At 35.3% G+C, this 23741-nt stretch overlaps 1 pseudogene; it reads left to right on the top strand.

Moving 5' to 3' along the window:
* Positions 1–2076: 2076 nt before the first annotated feature.
* Positions 2077–23741, top strand: part of LOC119470843 — a 41254-nt pseudogene continuing 19589 nt past the window's right edge.

Raw genomic sequence — 23741 nt, 5'->3', positions numbered from 1 at the left:
TCTCTGAATTTTCACCAAAAAATTCAGAAAGTTGGTTATTAAGCCAATTAAAGAGGCCCTAGAGAAAGGTGAAGTCCAACTTAAAAAAATTATAAATGATACAGGATATGAATTTTAAAAATCCAATGAAACATGTAGCATAAATAAAAACAATCACAACTTCAGAAATGAAGAAGACACTTAAAGAAATACAAAATGCAGTGGAAAGTTTCAACAATAGATGAGAACAAATAAAAGAAAGAACTTCAGAACATGAAGACAAGGCTTTTGAATTAACCCAATCCACCAAAGACAAAGAAAAAAGAATTTAAAAATGAACAATGGCTCCAATTTTGGGATTATGTTAAACAACCAAGCCTAAGAATAATTAGTGTTTTTGAGAAAAAATAAATCTAAAAATATAGAAAATATATTTGAGGGAATAATAGGGGAATACTTCTCCAGACTTACTAGAGATCTGGACATCCAAATACAAGAAGCTCAAAGAACACCTGGGAAATTCATTGCAGAAAGATCATCACCTGGGCACATAGTCATCAGGTTATCTAAATTCAAGACAAAGGAAAGAAACTTAAGAGCTGTGAGGCAAAAGCATCAGGTAACCAATAAAGAAAAACCTGTCAGATTAACAGCAGATTTCTCAGCAGGAAACCTACAAGCTAGAAGAGATTGGGGGTCTGTCTTTGGCCTCCTTAAAAACAACAATTATCAACCAAGATTTTTGTATCCAGCAAAACTAAGCTTCGTAAGTGAAGGAAAGATACAGTCTTCTTCAGACAAACTAATGCTGAGAGAATTCGCCACTGTGAAGCAAGCACTACAAGATGTACTAAAAGGAGCTTTAAATCTTGAACAAATTCTCAAAATACACCAAAATAGAACCTCCTTAAGGCATAAATCTCGCAGGACCCATAAAACAATAACACAATGAAAAAACAAATATACAAATAAGGAATTCAGGCAACAAATAGCGTGATGAATAGATCAGTACTTAAATCTCAATGCTAACATTGAATGTAAATGGCCTAAATTCTCCACTTAAAAGATACAAAATAGCAGAATGGATAAGAATTCACCAACCAACTATCTGATGTCTTCAAGAGAGTCACCTAACACATAAGGCCTCACATAAACTTAAGGTAAAGGGGTAGAAAAAGATATTCCATGCAAATGGACACCAAAAGCAAGCAGGAGTAGCTATTCTTATATCAGACAAAATAAGCTTTAATTTAATAATTGTTATTTACAAAAAACCCTATAATTAAGATTACAATAAATTGAATACTGTCCCCTTGAAATAGTAAGCAAGGCAAAGATGTTCACTTTCATCATTTACATTAAAAATTATGCTGGCAATTCTAACTAGTACAATAAGGCAAGAAAATAAATAAGAGACACATAAATTAGAAAGAAAGAATTAAAACTGTATTTGCAAAATGACAGCATTTATAACATACATAGTAAATTACAAGGAATCTACAAAAACAAAAATTTTTTAAAAACCTACTAGAATTAGTGAAGTTAGGAAGGTTGTAAGATACAAGTTTAATATTCAAAAATCAATTATATTACTATTCATGAGTATCACTATATGTAACAATATAGGAATAATATTTAAAATATTATTTACAAAGGTATCACAAAAACACAGAAAAACTTTAGAATATATTTAATAAAATATGTACAAGACTGACATGTTTTTTGCATAGAACTTGACAAGCTGATTCAAAAATTTATGTTGAAATGGAAAAAATTCTACAACAGCCAAAACAATTTTGAAAAAAGGAAATAAGCTTGTTTCCCACACATTGTATAAAAGTGGCAATCAAAACAATGGTGCATTGAAAAGAGATTAAAGATCAAAGAAACAAAATTAAAAGCATAAAAATGATCCAAAGATAAAAGATCAATTTATAATAGACTAGGGCACCAAAATAATTCAACAAATGTTACTCATCACGTACCTAGAAAAAAATGAGTCTACAGCTAGTGCTCGACTTACGACCACGGTCGGGACCGTGGACCGGTCGTAACACGATTTGGTCATAAGTTGAGTAGGCTATATGTACAGTTGAAATGGCACACGCAGAGATAGTAGTGCTGCTGGAAGCTGGTCCGCACTGTCGTACGCCCAGCTGGGCAACGTTTGTGCTGCCAGACGCGGAGCAGCCATGGCTAGCGATTGTGGTCGTAAAGTCGAATGGTCGTAAGTTGCATAGGTGGTAAGTCGATCAATACCTGTATATTTCTACTTAATAATACAAGAACAAAATAATGTAATAATATTGTGTCTACTTGGCTGAGCCATTTGGTGTCCAGATATATGATTAAGCATTATTCTGAGTGTGCCTGTGAGTATGTTTTGGATGAGATTAATATTGGAATCAGCAGACTGAATAGATTGCCCTCCCCAGTATGAGTGGGCCTCATCCAATCTGTAAAGGCCTAAATAGAACAAAATGCTAAGTAATGGAGAATTTACTCTCTCTGACAGGGAAACTGGTATTCTCCTGCCTTCGGACAGACTCGGACTGAGAATTACACCATTGGCTCTTCTTGTTCTCTGGTCCTCAGATTCAGATGGAAGTTACACCATTGGCTATCCTGGTGTCCAGCTTTCCAGTTGCACATCTTGAAACTTCTTGGCCTCCATAACTATGTAAGCCAGTTATACATGTGTATATATGTATGCATATACATATATATATTTACATATATAAATATATAATTTGACTTTATCATAATTAAAATTTTGCTTTTCGAAAGAGAGTTAAGAAAATATAAAAGCAAATCCCAGACTGTGAGAAAATATTTACTCTCTGTATATCTGTTAATAGACTTCTACCCAGTGTGTAATAAAGACTCAAGAATAAGAAGGCAACCATCTCTATTTAAAGTATGCGCAAAATATTTGAGTGAATGCTTCACAATAATACACCCAATAATGCAGCTAATAAGCACATGAAAATATGCTCAACATCCAACAATGACTCAACATTGTTAAGTCAACAGTTGTTAGGAAAACATGGATTAAAAACACATTGAGATACTGCATATTCATTAGAATGGCTAAAATTTGAAAGACTAGCTATGCTGTGGAGCAACTGGAACCCTTGTACACGGCTAAAGGGAGTTATAAATTGGTTAAACCTTTGAAAAACAGGGAGTTTCTTGTAATATTAAACATGTAAGTATCATATGACTCACTAATTTTATTTCCAAGAGAAATTAATGCATATGTAAAATATGATCCAGTAATTCATTTTAAATTGATGCAGTCTCACTGAAATTATTAAAATAGCATTCTCATATCTTTGGGATATATAGTGTGCTCCTCTAAACATATCTGGAGTACCACGTAGACAGGACACATACATATTGCCTCATTTACTTCTTATTAGAGCAATAGAACTGATAAGAAAGAGAACATTTGTTGGACACCTACTGTGTATCTAGTCCCTACATGTATGATATGACAATTCTAACTGTGATTTTATCATCTACTTTGAAGATAAGGAAATCAAGCTTATGTCTAAGATGAATAGAAGAGGTAAACCTACTCTATGACTAAAAGCCCTCAAAAATTGTGCTTCTCATTTACCCAGAAATTCTTATTAGTAGAATTTGTTCAAAACACAAATAGACAAACATTCCACGCTCATGAATTGGAAGAAGCAATATTGTTAAAATGACCATACTGCCTAAAGCAATCTACAAATTCAACACTATTTCTATCAAATTACCAAAGTCATTTTTCACAGCATTAGAAAAACTATTCAAAAATTCATATGGAATCAAAAAAATAGTCCAAATAGTCAAAGCAATTTTAAACAAAAAGAACAAAAACAGACGCATCTCATTACTCAACTTCAAACTATGCTGTAAAGCTACAGTAACTAAAACAACATAGTACTGGTACAAAAATGGGCACATAGACAAATGGAACAAAATAGAGAGCCCAGAAATAAAGATGCATACCTACAGCCATCTGATCTTTGACAAAGTAGACAAAAATAAGCTGGTGGAATGGACTCTCTATTCAATAAGCAGTGCTGGAATAAACTGACTAACCTTATGCAGAAGAATGAAACTGGACCCCTACCATTTACATAAACAAAATTTAACTCGAGATGGATTAAAGATTTTAATGGAATACCTCAGACTGTAAGACTCCTAGAAGAAAACCTAGAAAACTCCATTCTGCATATCAGCCTTGGGAAATAATTTATGATTATGTCCTCAAAAGCAATTGCAATAAAGACAGAAATAGATAAGTGGGACCCAATTAAACAAAAGAGCTTCTACACATCAAAACAATCAACAGAATAAACAGACAACCTACAGAATGGGAGAAAATCTTCTCAAACTATGCCTTCAACAAAGATCTAATATCAAGAATCTATAAGGAATTTAAAAATCGAACAAGCCAAAAACATATAACCTCATTAAAAAATGGGCAAAAGACATGAACAGACACATCTTAAAAGAAGACGTATAAGCAGCCAATGAACACATGAAAAAATACTCAGTATCACTAATTATCAGAGAAATGCAAATGAAAACCACAATAAGATCCATCTCACACCAGTCAGAATGGCAATTACTAAAAGCTCCCCCCCCCAAAAAAAAAAGATGCTGGTGAGGAAGCTGGGGAGAAAAGGGAATGCTTGTACACTGTTGGTGGGAATGTAAAATATTTCAGCCACCACGGAAAGCAATTTGGAGATTTCTCAAAGAACTTAGAACTATCATCTGACCTAGTAATTCCAGTACTAGGTATATATTCAAAAGAAAACAAGTCTCTCCTACTAAAAATCTTTCTACATGTGACAAAAAGACACATGCACTTACATGTTCATCACAGCCCTATTCACAATAGCAAAACCATGGAATCAATCTAGGTGCCTATCAATGGTCAATTGAATAAAGAAAATGTGGTACATATAAACTATGAAATACTACACAACCATAAAAATGATTGGAACCATGTCCTTTGCTGCAACATGGATGCAGCTGAAGGCCATTATCCTAAGTGAATTAATACAGGAACGGAAAACCAAATGCCACATATTCTCACTTGTAAGTGGGAGTTAAACACTGGGTATTCATGGACATAAAGAGTAGAACAGAAACTGGGAACTACTAGAGGGAGGGTGGGGGTAAAATGTTGAAAAGCTATTGAGTAATATGCTCAGTACTGGATGATGAGATTATTCATGCCCCAAACCTCACCATCACACAATATACCCAGCTAACAAACCTGCAAATACACTCCTGGAATCTAAAATACATGTGGAAAAAAAAAAGAATTTGATCAAGAGAACATCTGCACAACCTAGAGTGTTTGATTAACATGCAGATATACTGGTTCCACCCCAGACCTACTAATCAGAATGTCCAAAGATGAGAATTGGAAATTTGAATTTTTGACAAACTTTCCAGGTGGTTTCCAATTAGCTATAAAGTTTAAGAGCTACAGTTACACACAGCACTCAAAGCATAGTCCACATTCAATAAATGCCTGCTAATTAGGACCTGATTACAAATGTTTACATATTTTTCATCGAACTTTGGATGAGAATTAATTGCTTCTCTTAGTGTCCAGTAGTATATATCTAGGATTTCTCAGTCTTGTATTCAAGAGTTCTTCACTTTGCTTTGCAGTCTCTACTATCTCTACGTCCATTTTATTCACAACAAGTAAACATGAGAGAGCTTTATTGTAGTTGTAAAAGGAACTTGCAGCTTATTAAGTGCAAATGACCTCTACAATCTATTAGGCCCAAGGTATTTACAAACTTCACTGTTGGAGGTGCTGTGGCTATTTTTTAACACCTCTAAAGAGACAAATAGTAAACTCAGGAGTTTCTATATTGTATTCTTTTTATTGCAGATTTTGTTTTATTTTCTTAGTTTGGCTCCAGATTTTATTCCAGTTTATAATCAGAAAGGTTGTTGCCTGGTTTCAATTTTTACATATGGGATTTTCCTCAGTCTGTTTCTATATGGAGGAGAGCAAAAAGGCAAATGAACATTGGATTCCAAGCATATGTGTTCATCCTTACTGAATAAAATAGTTTTTAAGTTTCTTAAATATTCAGCTGTTTTGATTTCCTTATCCTTGTAGGCAGGAAATTTTTGATCCAGTACATTTTTATTGTGCTCATCTAGCTTGAAAAAGTTATTCAATCTATTATTTGCTCTCCTTTGCCACCAAAGTACTATATCCATCAAGAGCTGCAGAGCCAGGAATCAAACCTTTGCACATGTGTATTTGCGTCAGCCTTTGATATCATCTTCACAATACCTGTCCACTTTTCTGCTGCAAGAATATTCTAAATGCATTTAGTGTAAATCATTTGCTTGTGTAATTTGGAACTGAATGTGAAGTAAAAGAAGAAACTAAGCATAGGCTATATCTTAATAATGATAAAAGATATAGTCTCGAAATTCTCCAGATTGCTTTTGGAAAAAATCCATAAAGATCAAATGATTAGTTGCTGGGTAGCTCATACCTTTAATCCCAGGAACACTGAGATGGGAGGATCTCTTGAGCTGAGGAGTTTAGTAACAGTCTAGGCAACGTGGTAAAATCCCATCTCTACAGAAAATGCAAAAATCAGACAAGCACAGTGGCATGCACCTATAATCCTAACTACTTGGAAGCCTGAGGTGGTAGAATGGCTTGTGCCGAGGAGGCAGAGGTTGCAGTGAGCTTTGATCATGCCACTGCATTGCAGCCTCAGTGACAAGAGCCAGATCCTGTTTCAAAAATAAAATGAAATAAAATAAAATAAAAATCAGTTGATCCTTTAATTCCAACAACGAATTCCTCTGTGTGTGTATGTTTCTTTCTTTTTTTTTTGAGATGGGATTTTGCCATGTTGCCTCGGTTGGTCTCGAACTCCTGAGCTCAAGTGATCTGTCCAACTTGGCCTTCCTGCCATTGCATATGTGAGCTACCATGCCCAGGAACTGAACATTACATCTTTATGGTATTCTTCCAAAAGCAATCCAGAGAATTTTGAGATTATATCTCCTATTATTATTAAGATATAGCCTATGCATTACTTTCTTCTTTTGCTGTGTGTGTATATGTGTATGTATGTGTGTGTTTAAATATGGATAATAAAAAACAGCCATAGTACCTCAAACAGTAATGTTTGTAAACACCTTGGACCTAAATACATACCTAACTAGGGTAGGAAATTTAGCCCCAAAAGTGAGAATAATCAGTACAGTTCTGTATGTCCTTTGTTTAAGAGGTTGCAGTGTTTAAAGCTTATATTGCAGCAAGTTTTAAAAGTTTCCTTGCCAAATCAGATGGATGTAACATAATTATTCTGTTATTTCAAAACCTCTCCAGGTGACCTTATTTCCTAAGGCCTCTAACATATTTGTTTAGGGATCATCAGTTCTAATAAAAATTATGTTCAGGGAAACCTGGATGATTATTACATAGCTTTTGAACTGGGTTCCAAGAGACTTCCATTCTCCTCTTCAGATCCTTCCATTTATTCTTTATACTCCTTCACTAATCTTGGGGTTTTTTTCATATGTAAAATGAAGATAATAATTGTTGCAATCTCCTTAGGAAATTTGTAAAGATTAATTTGTTAAGTAGTCAAAATACTTTGAGATCTTAGAAGATAGAGGTTTTTTAGATAAAGATATCATCATAATTTGTGTGGTGTTCTATTTTATGGGTAGGATGATCCTTTTTTGAAAAGGTCACAGCAGTGGCCCACAGGCATGTAGAATGACAACAATCTAATCTTCTCTACTGCATGGCTCTCTATCCTGATACCATTGTTCCCTGTTTCCTGGCTTTCCACTGGCACAAGCCTTAAACATTGAGCAACCTTCTGGCTTGGAGAAAAACTAAGTGCATATTTGCCTATATTCCAAAACCAAGATGACGTATACTTCCAATTGAACAGATGTGGTCAGCCGTTGATCGGACCCAGAGGAGAAGAAAGTAAATACATCCAAAACAACAATGAGTAGGAAATAGGGGTGAGCAAAGGTGAGTAGATGCACAGTGTTTCTCTTTTCCCATCATTGTGTTTTCTTTCCCCTTACTTGTCCAAGTTTCCCCTTTTTCTCCATAAGAAAATTTTCCAAGATTTTTTTTCCACCTGGCTTTCCTTACATCACATAAGCAAAGGTAACCAGGGTTAGCAAATCTTTCCCATTACCTTCCAAATACTGATAGTAGAGCACAAATTTTGAATGATGCTCAATATGTACTGCCAATTTCAATAATCCCGTGACTTAGAGATCTATTGGTGGATTCTCCAGGCTCCTGTGTATTTCTCTTTGTGCTTCTGGTTGTTTCCTGCTTATATGAGAGCCATTTCATTCAAAATTGCCAAACAAATTTACAGAATCATGGAAGGATTAGGTTGAATGGGGATGCAGAGTCCTCACTCCAAACTCCTCTCTTCCGTATTCTAAACAAAAATCCTCTCCACAGCATATCTGGAGAATTTCATCCAGCCTCAGGTTAGACAACTCCAAGCACTTATTTAAAAAAGCATGTGTCTGGCACTAATGATTAAAAAGTTCTTTCTTATCCTGAGTCAGAATCTGCCTTACTGTATTTTCTACTCTTTTTATTTAGTTTTCCCCTTTAGAGAATATGAAATAAATATAACCCCCTTTCACAGTCAGTCTTTTTATCCTAATTCTTTCCTGGTCTGTGTTAGGCAGCTTTATTTAGTTCTTTAACTGTCTCTCTGTGTGAGGTCCGGCGTACTATTGCATTATGGCGTAATTGACTCACATTGAACTTGTGTTAACTGCAAGGCCTTGTCTTTTCCACATAAATTGTTGTTACTCCACCTCTTCCTCATCTCACACCTATCCAGATGATTTTTGGAGGCTAAGTGGGAGGGCTTTATTGTATCCCCATCAAATTTTATTCTGTTAATTTGAGTCTGTGATTCAAAAACGGTTTCCAGTCTTGATCTAACTTAGCTATTCCTCCCTCCTTTGAGTCATCCCTAGAGTTGATATCTGCTGTCTGAATAGTTTTCCAATAGTTGGTGAGAATCTGAAGAAAGAGAGCCCAGACACACGTTGAGTGCAAATCTCCTCTGAGGGAATGTAGCAGCAGCTGTCAGTGCTTGGCTTGCATTCCCTCAAATCCATTTCCATTTTCCTGCACACTGACCACAAGGTTGCTCTCCCATTCTCATCCAGCAACCATTTTTTTTTTTCTGTAGGGCTGCCTCAGGTGGTTAGAGCTACATAGCCTATGCTCATGCGGAGCCGTTATGAGAATAAATGGCTTCCTGAGGGCAGGTCTTAACCAGTGACTGTTGGGTACACTAGTGTAGAAACACTGCAGCTCTCTTAACTGGTAATTCTGAGGTGCAACGTGTACTATAATCAGATCTCTCCTGCAGGATTCAGTCCGTGTAGCCTCTATGAATCTTTTCCAGTAACATACCCAAGGGTATGGCCTCCCAGTGTGAATGTTTGTGCATGTGTGTGTATGTGTGCTTATAAATTACATATGAAATCAATATCTATCACCTAATTCTATTGTGTGTAACAGCTCCTATATATAAATATAGGCATGTGTGTGTGAACATGTATTATATATTCTTACATGTAATAATATCTATTATTATATATAAATACATAATATATTATAAAATTATATTATTTAAAATATCTTATATAACATAAATTTAAAAATTTTTATAAATATATAATTTATATTATATTGTATTATAATACAATTTAGAAAATACATAAATTATATATTTGTAAATTTAATATATTTATAAATATATAATATAGAATATATTCTATTATGTAACATAATAGTATATATTATATATAGCATTATATATATTATATTATATAGTATATATATGTTATAGTGTAGTATATATTATATATAAAATATACATTACAGTATTACATATACTATGTATAAATAGATCAAGCTCTAAAAGAAATAGGTTTTACTAAGTGCAAAATATATGTATGAATGTACTTATATACATGCACACATACACATAATATATATACTTATATATATTTTTGCACTTAGTGTAATTTATATATATATTGCACTTAGTATAATCTTTTTTTTTATAGCTTGACCTGTTTATTTTATCAGTTTATACTAATGTTCTCTATCAGAAGAACATCTGGTAGAGAAAGTTATTTTCTCATCCACATTCTTTTAGCCACAATGATATAGATATCTTGTCAATTGGAAGATTATTTTCTTTATTAGAGAATTGAACAAAAATGGAATAAATTGTGACTTTTTATTGTTAATGCTTAATATTATAGTATATGCTCCAAGTATTGTCTTCTTTATGATTTTTTTGGCTCTAAATATAAATTTAAAGGGCATTTTGACTCTTATTAGAAAGACTACTTTATCATCATGCAGTAGGCGAAATGGCCATCAGGGCAAGTATCTAAGAAATTTCAGGTGTTTATCAGGATAAAGCAGTAGGAATTTGTGTGGTTGTTTGTATTATAGTTCTCTATTTGTACTTCCATGTGCTCTGTATTAAGAATGTAAGAATGTGCAAGTAGAAATAGAGCTTATAGACTACATTGATAAAAATAACTCTGTGTTCCTGTAGCAAATACTCTGCCTTCATATGAAATACTCCTGCCTCCCACAAAAGCTTATATTCTTGAGTACAAGGTTTTCCAAGCATTGAAGCAGTGTTAACTCCTTCATCTGTCTAGCACATTTATCTAAATTAACTTAGGGAAGGCCTTTCTCCTGTCCTATGCTAGCTCTGAGTCCAGTATTTATTCTTTTATTTTTGCCTTTAATAACTAAAATCAGAAGCCTCCCATTTGGTCCTGAGACTTTTTTTTTATTTGGTGAATCTAAGTATGCTTTCTTTGGCTCTTACTATTTCTAGATTATCTCTCTTCTATTTTAAAAAATTACTTATCTTGTGAGATCACATTAGTTAAAGTAAAAAACTTCAATTTTGTAAATGTAGGTATCAATATACGTATATATATATGTGTGTGTGTGTGTGTGTATATATATATATATATGTATATGTATATTGATATATATATGCATGGATAACCAAATAAGTTTTACATCTGTGATCTCTATTGTATTCAGATTCGTATTTGTGGTAATATGTTATTTTCATCTTGTTTCAATCAAATTTAATATTATAAGATAATAGGATTCTAGACCTTAAAAATACTTCAGATAAAATCTCATTCAATCCCATAATACTTGTATAGATGCAGAAACTTAGAATAAAAATTTATATAACTTATTCAAGTTCACAGTTAGGTATATTAAGTGGTCTACACTTAAAATGCTAATTCCCTGTCAAATATTGTTAATTTACCATATTGCTCATGGCACCCATCACCTGAGTAAGCAAGTAGTCATGAGAAGAAAAAGAAAATCAATTATTTTATCTTCCTGGTTATAAAGATACTAAAACCTGGAACTATAAGAACATAAATATTTTAAGTGAATTCAGGAATTGCCAAATGATTTTCAGTATTCATGCAAAACTTACCCTTTGTTAGGTTAAGGAATAAATTGAAAATTGCAATATATCTTAGAATTAAAACATTCGCATTTTAAATGCACAAGCAGCATCAGAGTAGCAATGTTATGGTTCCAGAAGCACTAGGTATGAGCATGAATGTGTTTGTCATATTCTCCGTTTCTCTTAGTTCCTTTTTGTTGAATTGGCAAGTTAACCAACCATCAGAGAAACAACAGGTCTGAATGCATGGGGAAACCTGCTTGCTCAAGCTTGTCAAAATGCATGTTTTAAAAATATTCAACAATTCACTTTGGAAATGCTCTGCAACCTAAACCCAGCATCAGTGAGCTGTAGCAGATGCACTCAGTGGTGACTTGTAAAGGTTTGTAGAGGACATGGAAGTAATTAAAAAAAAAGAGGGACTTTGATTTTTTAGTTGAAGGAATGAAGAATAAAATTTGGAAAGATGTACCGTTTATATTGACTTCGAAAGGACAGACATTTAGTGTTGATGCCCAGGCTTGAGCTGAGCCCCAGAGACCTGATTGGACTAGTGGCAATCCAAGCACCATAATAAGGCTGAGAAAAAAAATACAAGAAGAATATTGTTTTTTTTCCCTTTGTCCAAGTGACCTGAGACACAGTGTATGCTTGGATTCCCCCATTGATCTCAGTAACACGTATGTCTTTTTGTTTTCAACTAATGAGTGGAATAGCCTGACAACACTCAAAGTTGTTTCTCACATTTCCACTGGGTATTTTTCCAAAAGCTCTGCATATATTTACTCGTCAAATAAATTTAACACAAGAGAGTGTTTTTCTATCTAAAAATATTATAGTGAATCCTTTGATAACCAAGAGTAATTCATATATGTATGCTTTAGATAAAAATTTTTCAGTGTAGAGTTGGTTTGAAAAGTTATTCAGCTTCAATACAGTGGGATTATATTTAACCCACTTGAAGATTACTAGTGGAGCAAGTAACATAAGGGAACAGAAATATAAATGGTAAAGAACAAATATGATTTCTACTCTAAGGGAGATAAACGTCTACTAACTTGTAAACAGATCTCAAAGAGTTGTTATCAAAGAGGTTGTGAACAATGTTAGTTTCATCTCATTAGTTGAGGAAAAAAACAAAGAGGAGAGAGGATAAAGACCTGTTTTTTTTCTACTTGGTTGGGAGACTGTCATCAACATTGGTTTTAATCTTTGGTAATCAACTTTTCTAGCCATTGAATAGGGAGGCAAGGAGGCTTTGCTAGTGATTTGAGTTAGTGATTTGAGTGACTGAGGGTTTGTTAATGATTTGAGTGATTCTCAATCTGGAATCAACTCAGTTTTTTCTACTTTCTGACGTATGGCAAATCATTTTTATGAGCCCTTATATGATTCATTGAGTCATTTGGTGAGGGTCAGAGAGCAAGAGTGCCATTTACCAGAGCAGGTTTAACTTGGGGAAAGCAAGGTCAGAGGGGAAGAGAGATCCTCATTACTCCAGAAAGATTCTGGGGCCAGCTCTGTGCCTGCCCAATCGTGTTAAGCTCACACTGGGTGTTTGTTAACACAAAGCACTGAGCTGCAGGTGTTCTGTACTCCACAGAGTCTTCAAAGATCAGCCTCAAATGTTTCTGTTACTATAAAGAGGATTAAAAGGATTTAAAAACATAGCAGGCCTGTCCAACTGCAAACATATTTGCCAACATTTGCTAAGAGGAAAGAGGAGGGGGTAAGTTACATCAGTTAGAAGTCCTAGTAGTTGAGGGAAACATACTTTGTAGGTTTCTTTTCTTTTTTATTTCTCTCTCTTTCTTTTTTCTCTTTAATAGCCTGAATGTGGAACTGTAACACTTTCAACTGGAACTCATTAGGAATTCATGGGGCAGAAAATATAAGGGATTCTGGAAACAGAGACTTTGAAAGTCCAGAAATGAGCTATAAATAAACTGCTGCTAATATTCATTTTTTTCTAATTTTTAAATATACATATTTCACCAGAATGCAAACATAGAACAAACCAGGTGATTTTTTACTTGAAAGCCTAGTTTATGTTAAGAGACACATTGACATTTATGGACTGACTTAGCACGTAGAGGTATCATAACAGCCTTTACACCTTCTCAAAAAGCACTTTTGCTATCCCGTATGGGTTGCAAATATTGACCAATATCACCTGCAGGTGAAAGTATGAAGGCCAGGCATCTGGAATCATTGTTAAGGCACTATTGTTACTACTTATTGTTAATGGTTTTAACATGAATTTCCAATTTCTTTGCTTTCAACTTAGCCCTCATTCAATAATCTGCCTTTAATAGTACTGGTTCCTCTGCAGAGAGCATTGATTTTCAATAAGGTCTAGTGAAGAGGCAGAAAACTGAGTCAGCTGTGTAATCTTAGGTAGATCAAATACCTTCTCTGACTTTAGCTTCTTCTTTGATTGAATGGGGGTTATAATAATCCTCCTATGAATATATCCACCTCTTAAGACTTGACATTTTTATTACCGGAATAAGGCTGAAACTGAAGATGACTTCTTAGAATGTGTTTATAGATAAGATGTGATAAAGATGACTTCTTAGCATGTGTTTATAGATAAGACATGAAGGCACACACAAGCACACACACACAACACACAGATGCTTATATCTCCCATTCGCATTACACCAACTCTCCAATTTCTAGGGTAATATACAAATTTGCTTGCTTACTGGAATTTGATTCTGGAGGACCCTTTAGAAACCTCTTCTTTGAGTATTTTATAATCACATAATGTTTGTTACAGGAATTCCTGACATGGGCTTATAGACACTGAAGACTCACAGATAGGCCTCAGAGGTCATGCCCCCAGGAACTGCATGCAGACATTTAGTGTGCAATACATGCATTTTTGTGGAAAGGAGTTTTATGCTTTTATCAATTCTTGAAAGAGCCTGTAAGCCTTGAAAATATTTAAGAACCACTTTTTATAAGCTCTAAGAATGTAATGCAGTGGGTGAGCCCAGAGGTTGTCTCTTCAGAGACAGATAGCTTTTGTCTGATTTGATGGCTCTTCTTTACTTCTCTTTCCTCCATTCCGTCATCTGCACAGAACGTATAAAATAATACATGTTTTAAAATAAAATTAAACAATGCACTTTTAACACAGCTTTTGGTAATGCTCAGCAAATATTAACTATTGTTTTAATAGGCAAATATTAAATAGCACCCTGAGAGGCAGGAGGGGTGTATTAGTCCACTCTCATGCTGCTAATAAAAACATACCCAAGACTGGGTATTATAAAGAAAAGAGGTTTAATGGACTCACAGTTCCACATGGCTGGGGAGGCTTCACAATCATGACGGAAGGCAAAGGAAGAGCAAAGACATGTCTTACATGGTGGCAGGCCAGAGAGCTCCCCTTTATAAAACTCCCTTTTATAAAACCATCGGCTCTCATGAGACTTATTCACTAACAGGAGAACAGTACAGGAAAACCCACCCTGCTGATTCAATTGCTTCTCACTGCCTTCATCCCATGATATGTGGAGATTATTACAATTCGAGGTGAGATTTGGGTGGGACCACAGAGCCAAACCATATCAAGGGTCATGCAGGAGAACTTGCCCTTGATTAACTTGCCTTTGAGTAACTTGAGGAGACCAGATACATTAATATGAAACAGTAAAATAACAATGATGAGGATCTGTAGAAAAATTTCAAAAAAATGATGCAGATAATTTTACGTGTGTTCAACTTGAGGAGGAATCTGCATAAGTTGAGATATAAAGAATAGATGAAGAGTACTGAGAATAATATCAGGAGGTTGAGGGGGCATGAGTTGGCTTCAAGTTAAGAAGCACCCAGAGTTAAGTGTGGTTAGATAGAAGAAGCAAGATTACTGAGAGTCCAGAATGACATGGGGTGGAGTTCAGATTTGACCTGTAGGGGATAGCGGCCTTAAGTTATTTTGAGCAGAAAAATTACATAATGAAAACAATATATTGGAAGTATTAATTTGGCATGTGTGGGCAGGATGGAGTCGCGTGAGGAAGGACTAGAGTTAGGGAGTGAGCTGGGAGCCATGGCAATAACCAAGGTGTGAAGTGATGAGGGCCTGCCCCAGGATGGGAATATTTGTGGAAGGTGTATGGGGACATTGTATCCACCTTAATTGCTTATTTGCTACAATTTCGGCTTCCAACCACAGTTTGCCTTGGCTACTAAACCTTCCTGACTCTGAAAATACTCATTCCAATCTTCCAACATTGAAAGGAAGCAAGGAAGGAAGGAGGAAAGGAAAGAGGGAGGGAGGAAGGGAATTGTTGGAGCAGGCAGACTGCGCTTCTGGTGTGAAGACGGGATTTTAGGCAACAGTACTTTCAGGGAAATGAGGGAAAACAGAGATATACATGTTCATTTGAATTTATTTAATTTAGTAGTGACTTCCTTTAAGAGAACCAACATCACTGTGGAATGAGTGACTTTAATCTCCTATTTACACCAGAAAGGACCATAAGATGCAGAGAAAAGGCATTGCTCTTCTCATTGGGCCGCAGGGTTAAACTTCGGCTTTCAAACTTTTTGACCATAATTAAAACTAAATTTTGCATCACAATCAAACACACATACAATTTTGAATATAAATATAGTTGAAATATGTATTTTATAGAACATTTCTATTCTGACTACTTGTGTTATACTTTGATTTTTTTTCCTGTTTATTTTGAGATTTTTTGCAAAAGGTGATTGCAGCTTCCTCAGTTGATTTCCTGATCAACTAATGGATCACAAACTGCTTTTTATAAACCACAGGCTTCTAAGAACCAGGGACATCACACCAAGATCTTCAGATTCATGGATTCACAGACACAGGGAAAGTTTTACTTTTGTTCCCTACCTGCCTCCACCACCCAAGTCTTTCTCCTTTCTGAAGTTTCATGAACTGACAATAAGTGGAGGTGGTTGCTCTAATAAGTTTATAACTCAGTTTTAGAATATGATCTCAGATTCAAAGCCTGCCTGCAAACCTTCTGGCAGTGCCAACTCATTCACTGGCTTGATGGTCCTCACTTGGGACACAAGCCCACACACCAAGATCCATCAACAAAGATTGCTCCTAATGAGTCCTGAACCCCGACACAATGACCACAATTGGTGCAGACATTTTAATGTCTTGGGCTAGTTCCCTATATTATCCTTGGCTCTAGTGGACCAAGGCACACATAGTAACATTCTTTACCTGTAGTTAGCTATAATTCCAAACTAGGTGGAATTCTTTCCTACCTTTGAAACCACAAAATAAAATCAAAGAAACAGGATCTTTTGCAAACTGTGGCTCTGCATTGATGAGGAGGGGTGAAAGGTAAGCACATGGCCTCAGGTTGAAAATAACTTTTAAAATGTCTGATTTTAATCATGGGTCCAAATTATCTGGGCACACGGTGGTCATTAAAGCCTCCTGTCTATAAGTCCCTCATGTGAGTATGTGCATACCTGTGATTTAGCATTCTAGCTCAACAGTCAGTAAGACATCAAAGCAGAAAAGGAAAAGTGAATTAAGGCAATGAAAATCAATCTAGTTTAAGAGGTTTGGGTCCTTCTATGCACTCAGCTAGTTTTCACTATTCTAGAAAGAAAAATGTAGAGTGTCAATTCTAGGAGCCATAAATCAAAATAGGATACACAATTACTCCCACTTATGTGCTCACCTGGTTAAGAAAGAAAAAAGACTAAAGTTGTAAGAATAACTGGTAGAATTAACTCTAGTATTCCTCACTGGCCATTCTTCTCTTCGGAATGCTTGTTCACTTATAAGCTGATTCTGAATATTTCCCTGGATTGGTGAGCCTATGTAGTAGATAGTGTTGAATATTTTGGTGGGCACCCCGGATTTCCTTTACAGTTTAAAGATTGGGTAGATATGTTGTCTGCTCCATTTTTAAGTACAGCTCCTAATTAAATGGTTCTAGAACTGTGATGCATTAACCCCCTGAAAGGAAGTCACTGGATACAATTTTAATTTTTTATGGAAAATTTCCATAAAATTTCATTTTATGGAAAATGAGATAAAGGTATACCTCATTTTATTGCACTTCACTTTATTCTGTTTTTTATATGTTGTTTTTTACAGATTGAAGGTTTGTAGCAACATGAGTTGAGCAAATCTATCAGTGTCATTTTTCCAAAGGTGTGTGCTCACTTTTTGTCTCTGTGTCACATTTTGGTAATTCTTACAATATCTCAAATTTTTATTATTGTGTCTATTATGGTAATCTCTGATAAGTGATTTTTGATATTGCTATTGTAGTTGTTTGGGGGCACCATGAACTGTGCCCACATCAGATTGGGTACAGATTAAACAAACTTAATCAATAAATGCCGTGTGTGTTCTGACAGCTCCACTGACCGGCTGTTCCCTGTCTCTCTCCCTCTCCTTGGGCCTCCCTATTCCCTGAGACACAACAGCATTGAAATTAGGACAACTAATAACCCTGTTTATTATGAAAGAAATAGTTGAACATCTCTCACTTTAAATCAAAAGCTAGAAATATTTATGCTTAGCAAGGAAAGCATGTTGAAAGCCAACATAATTTAAAAGCTAGGCCTCTTGCACCAAACAGTTAGCTAAGTTGTAAATACAAAGTAAAAGCCCTTGAAGGAAATTGAAAGTGCTACTCCAGTGTATGCAGGAACAATAAGAAAGCAAAAATAGCCTGATTGCTGGTATTGAAGAAAGTTTTGGTGGTCCAGATACAATATCAACCAGCCATGACATTCCCTTAAGCCAAAACCTAATCCAGAGCAAGGCCCTCACGCTGCTCAATTCTATGAGGACTGAGAGAGGTGAGGAAGCTTCAGAAGAAAAGTTGGAAGCAAGCAGAGATTGGTTCTTGAGGTTTAAGCAAAACAGCATCTCTGTAACATAAAAACAGCAAGTGCTGACATAGAAGCTGCAGCAAATTATCCAGACAATTTGACTAAGATGAAGGTGGTACACTAACCAACAGACTTCCAATGTCCTCAACTAAAGGGAATGTGCTTGGCCCAGGAGGATACCTTCCCCAGACTTTGGCCAATCTTTGGCTGACACAGGGCTGCAAAAGTCTGGCCCTTTTAACTCAAAATATAACCAGCTCTGTGGTATAACTTGTGCTCCAGAGCTCATAGGGGGTGAAGCAAGTCTCCACCTGACACTAGGTGTTTGGCTTTTCTCCCTCTTCATTTCATTTCTCCTTATCCTCCTTCTCTTGAGATCATCCCCTAATAAATCACATAGAAAGAATGTCTGTCTTAGGCTTTGCTTCCAGGGAGCTCTACCCAAGACAACAGTTGAATCCAATCCCAAAGTATCAGTTGAATTCGATGAGCCTTTACTCTCCATGTTCTCATTTTCAGATAATGGAAAATCTTTATTCATTCAAATATTCAAGTGGGAAAACATGAGTCATTCTGGATTTTCACAACTCGTATCCAGTTACCAAATCCTGTTCATTTCACTTCAAAAATGTACTTCAAAGATATCCACACATCTCCATACCTATGACTGTGCTCTTAGTTCAAACCTCCATAATCTCTCATCTCTGAATAGACTTTGTGCCTCCAGATATGTTCTCTATACTACAATCATAGTAGTAATTCAGATTTTAGTGCATGCTTCTTAAAATCCTTCAGTGACTCACTATTGCCTATAGCAGTCATTCTCAGTGGAGTTTATTCAAAGCTTCATAAAGTGAGATATCATAGTTAAAGCAGATATAAAAATCCAGGTGTCTTCTAGTAAGCAGATATTTAGAGACATTTGCAAAAATGTAAAATAATGACACTCCTTCCTAAACTTTCTTTGTTTTGGAAGACATAAAGTTATTTTCATAAAGGTATTTTATCTTAATTTGTACATAATGGGCTTGTTATATGTTAAAAATAAGTTAATAAATGTTTTTTTAAAATGCATATTTCTTAGTTTTAATTATAATATGATGAAATAAATAGCTGTGACTCATATAAACAATAGCTCTTTAGGGTCCTATTACTTTTTAAGTTTGTAAAGAGATTTTGAGATAGAAATGTTTGAGAGCCACTGGCTTACACACTTAAGTTCAAAATACCTGGAATGTCATCCAAAATTAGCCAGGACTTTGATCCTCCCTTTCTCTTCATCCTCCTCTCTTGCCACCTTCTGCCTTTACCCTATATTTTGGTATAATGGATGCTTTGGTAGCTGCCAACTCTGTGCTCCCACATCCCTTAAGCCTGAGCATTCATTCTCCCAGCTGCTTGGAGTTCTGGCTCCTGTTATATCTCAGATGAATTCCTTTTGGGAATCCTTCAGTCATACATAGAATGCGGTCTCAACCAGGATTACCCTCCCTGGTTGGGGACAGCCTGAATTCACTTTCTTGTCAAGGCAAGAATACAAAGGCCTGGACCATTTGCATCAGTTTGGGATGCTGTCTCTGTAGGACTAACCCAGCTCCAGAGAGTCCTTCAAGCTTAGCCAAGGTCCCTGCTGCAACTGTGTCTCACTTTTTCCTCATTCAATCCTGAATCCTCTCTCTCTCTCACAGGTGATTTATATATAATGAGGATTAAATAAACCAATGCTTACTAAGTGCTTAGAATAGAGCCTGACACATAGTAAGTGCTCAAATTTAGCTACCATTCATTTATTCAACAGTAATATTATTACCATTTTTCTTACATAATTCTAGCACAGTGTCTGTAACTCAGAGAACAAACAGCAGTATCTCTTTCTCACACTGAATATCATCATACCAAGGCTTCAGATTGCCATACAGGTTACCATCTCAAAAAGAAATTTCTAATATATTCTCATAGAATTTCTCAAGAAGCCATGGAGAAAATTCTTCCCAATTCCATCTGATTGATAAAAGCATGTTTCTTCTCTGCAGCCTCTTTTATTTATAGCTAGATTTCCACTCACAAATGTTGGATAAGAAACACTATCTGAATCACAGGAACAGAGAGGTTAGGAGAAATAGTTTTGCTCACTCCTTCCATGTGGTGAAATAGCTACTAAGACAATACTCCAGCCCTCTCTTTATCCTTACTCACTTTAAAATGCAATGGTTGGATTTGTAAAGGTAAATAAACAGATGTGTTATTTTGCATGTATTTACATTACACTTGATATTTGAAATCTGCTGTAAACTCTTTGCCTCATTAGTCTGCCAGTTTTACTTAGTATGTGGGTAGCAGGGAGTCCAAGTCAAAGGATCTACAAATTCTTTCATTTCAAAGATGGAAAATGACAGAAGCTGAGGCTCACAAAAGGAAAGTAATTCTCTCAAGACCAAAGAATATATGCATTAATAATCTGTTAAAATACTATTCCTTGCATTCGGATTATAAGCATACTCTCCAAAATGACTGTTTTAGTTTTTTATGCAGGAAACACCCTTAACCATTTATTCAACTTATTTCCCATAAGCATCTGTTTTTACATCTGCAAAGCAGGGATGTTCATAGAAAATACTAAATCAAAAGACAATGATCTGTATGACGTGCTTAGCAGTTTGTACTACATAGCAAATCCTTGATTAATGGTTGTCACTATCATTATTAGTAGTATCATCATCATTATTAGCATAACAGATGCAATACCACAGGCAAAGAAGTATTACTACCGAAAAACACGGTATCTCCGAAGACCAGAAAATTGCTGATTAGTAATATGGTTTGGCTGTGTTCCCATCCAAATCTCACCTTGAATTGTAATAATCCCCACGTGTCAAGGGTGGGGCCAGGTGGCGATAATTGAATTATTTGGCAGTTTTTCTCGTAGAGTGAGTAAGTCTCACGAGATCTCACGGTTTTATAACTGAGAGTTCCTCTGCACGAGCTCTTTTGTCTGCTGCTATGCAAGATGTGACTTTGCTCCTCCTTTGCCTTCCACCACGATTGTGAGGCCTCCCCAGCCATGTGGAACTGTGAGTCAGTTAAACTTCTTTCCTTTATAAATTACCCAGGCTCAAGTTTGTCTTTATTAGCAACATGAGAAGAGATTAATACAATGGGACTGGCATGTTTTATGTATATCTTGCAGTGTCAAGAATTGGGGCTGCAAATTGATAAATGTTAAAAGCCTTTTAAAATGTTAAAATTTTATCTTATAGGTAAAGGGAATCCACTGATATTTTGATGTCAAAGCGTGAGAATTTGGTTTCAGAAAGATAATTCTGGCAGCAAGGTAGAGAATATGCTAGAAAATGTAATAGTCTGTAGGCACTGGCCAGCAGGCTCAAAAGATCAAAGACTGAGTTCAAATTTAGGAGCTGTAACGGGAAAGGCTTAGATTCTTCATTTTAGGAATTGAACTAACTTTTCTGGTCACCTAAGTCATAACAACATCCACATTCTTTTAAAAAATGTGCTAAGATATGCCATCCAAATTTCCAAAATGCTTTACAAATTTCAAAATAATTTAGTAACAAAGACAGTATGACAGATTAAATTATGAAATGCCTAGCTAGATGTTGTTCAGAGAAATATTTTGGATTTATATGATCAATATTTTTAAATAATAAAAATTAAATTTTTAAACATTTTCTAATAAGGATAGAAATTCTGGTTATATATAACATACTAAGAATCAGATAATTTAAACATTTTATATTATCATTTATAAAAGACAAGTAATGATTAATTTTCTGTGAGTTCACTTTTTTTCTCAAATATTCAGAATGATGGATCTAATCTCTGCAATAATTAATCCTTAGCAACTTATTCTGTAAAGAGAAGTTTGTGTGTGTGTTGAACTATTGAACTATTTTGACTTTTGGAACAATTTGATTGAATCAAGCATTTGTTTTTTGCCTTTACCCTTAGATTTCTTAGATTGACTTAGAGGTTAAAACATAGCCAACCATGCATGAGTTATTCCTTCCAAGGCCCTGGTGTGCTAATACATGCTCATGATTGGTACTTAACCACATTTCTTCATAATCTTTAGGTGGCAGCACCTGGTATATAAAACTCACCAAATGTAGATGCAAATCTCTAAATGCAGCCTCAAACCTGTCTGACAATTAAGGCACTTTCATCTGTTAAGAAAGTGTTGTGAGAGTAAGAAGTTATACTTTTTACCAAATCCTTAACCAAAAATGTGTAATAATAATAATAAGTATCATCATCATCACCACTGTATTTACTTTGAGGGAATGTAACTTTGTTTGTATTTGTAATTATTTGGTTTGGCTTTATTTTGTAAATCTCTCACAATCAGAGTTCAACCCCTGGATGAAGTAAGTTCCACAGATGGAACCGTATTTGTTTCAGGCCATACTATCAAGACACTAGTTAGTTTTGAGAATTAATAAACGTTCTTTGAAAATCATTGCCATCTTAAAAATATGGGTGATTTTCTTATCCTTTAATTTTTCTTTATTTTCTAAAATTCTATAAAGGCTACAAAAATCCATCATAATGTATACAACCCAGAAACATTTGAGAAGCTTTTTCACATATAGAAAATTTCCTAATTTGAATGCCACTACCTCCTACCTACTTCCTTGTTTTATTGCCTCCTTCTTTCATAATCAAGTCTTAAAGGAATTGTTTAGTGGTTTTCATAAAAGTGGTTCTTGAAATTAAATTATTAATATGGCTCAAAATTATCTTTAATAAGCATTTAAAACAGTAAGCTCCTTTTAGACAGTTAATACAGTGTATGTCGATGTTTATAACGTGTCGTAAGGCTAAACCACAACTAAAAGTCCTCTGTATCCTTACCAAAAATCAATCAAAGGAAGAATAATTGAGGTAGTCTCTTTGTGACTTAACATGGCATGTTCATACTAACAAATTTGCTAATGATATAGTAACACATTGTTCCTAGGACGTAGGGTAATGATTTCATAAAATGAAGCAGACAGAATAAGTTCAATGACTAGCACATGGACAGCTGTTCATGCCAATTGCTTGGTGTTGAGAAAAATAGCCTGGAACTCAGAATCATAGGATCTGGATTTGGGTCCTTGCATTTCCTGTTTGTGTCGTGTGACTTGAATAACTCACATATTCCTTCCGAACTCCAATTTTTTTATTTGGACAATGGAAATCATCCCTCACAGGGCTGAAGAAATAATAATCTACATCATAATTGGAGAGTAGAGGCTCTGGTGCTTTAAAACACTTCACCAAATATCCAGATGCTCTGTTCATAACACCTTGCGTCAGATAGGAAGAGGTTCCATTGTCCAAGGTGAGGAGAAAAGCTCTCTTCATTCCCATAAA

This window comes from Cebus imitator, unplaced genomic scaffold (genome assembly GCF_001604975.1).
Source record: "Cebus imitator isolate Cc_AM_T3 unplaced genomic scaffold, Cebus_imitator-1.0 Scaffold42, whole genome shotgun sequence".
NCBI lineage: Eukaryota > Metazoa > Chordata > Mammalia > Primates > Cebidae > Cebus > Cebus imitator.
The sequence above is the reverse complement of the archived record's forward strand: the minus strand, read 5'-3'. Positions and strand labels throughout refer to the sequence as shown.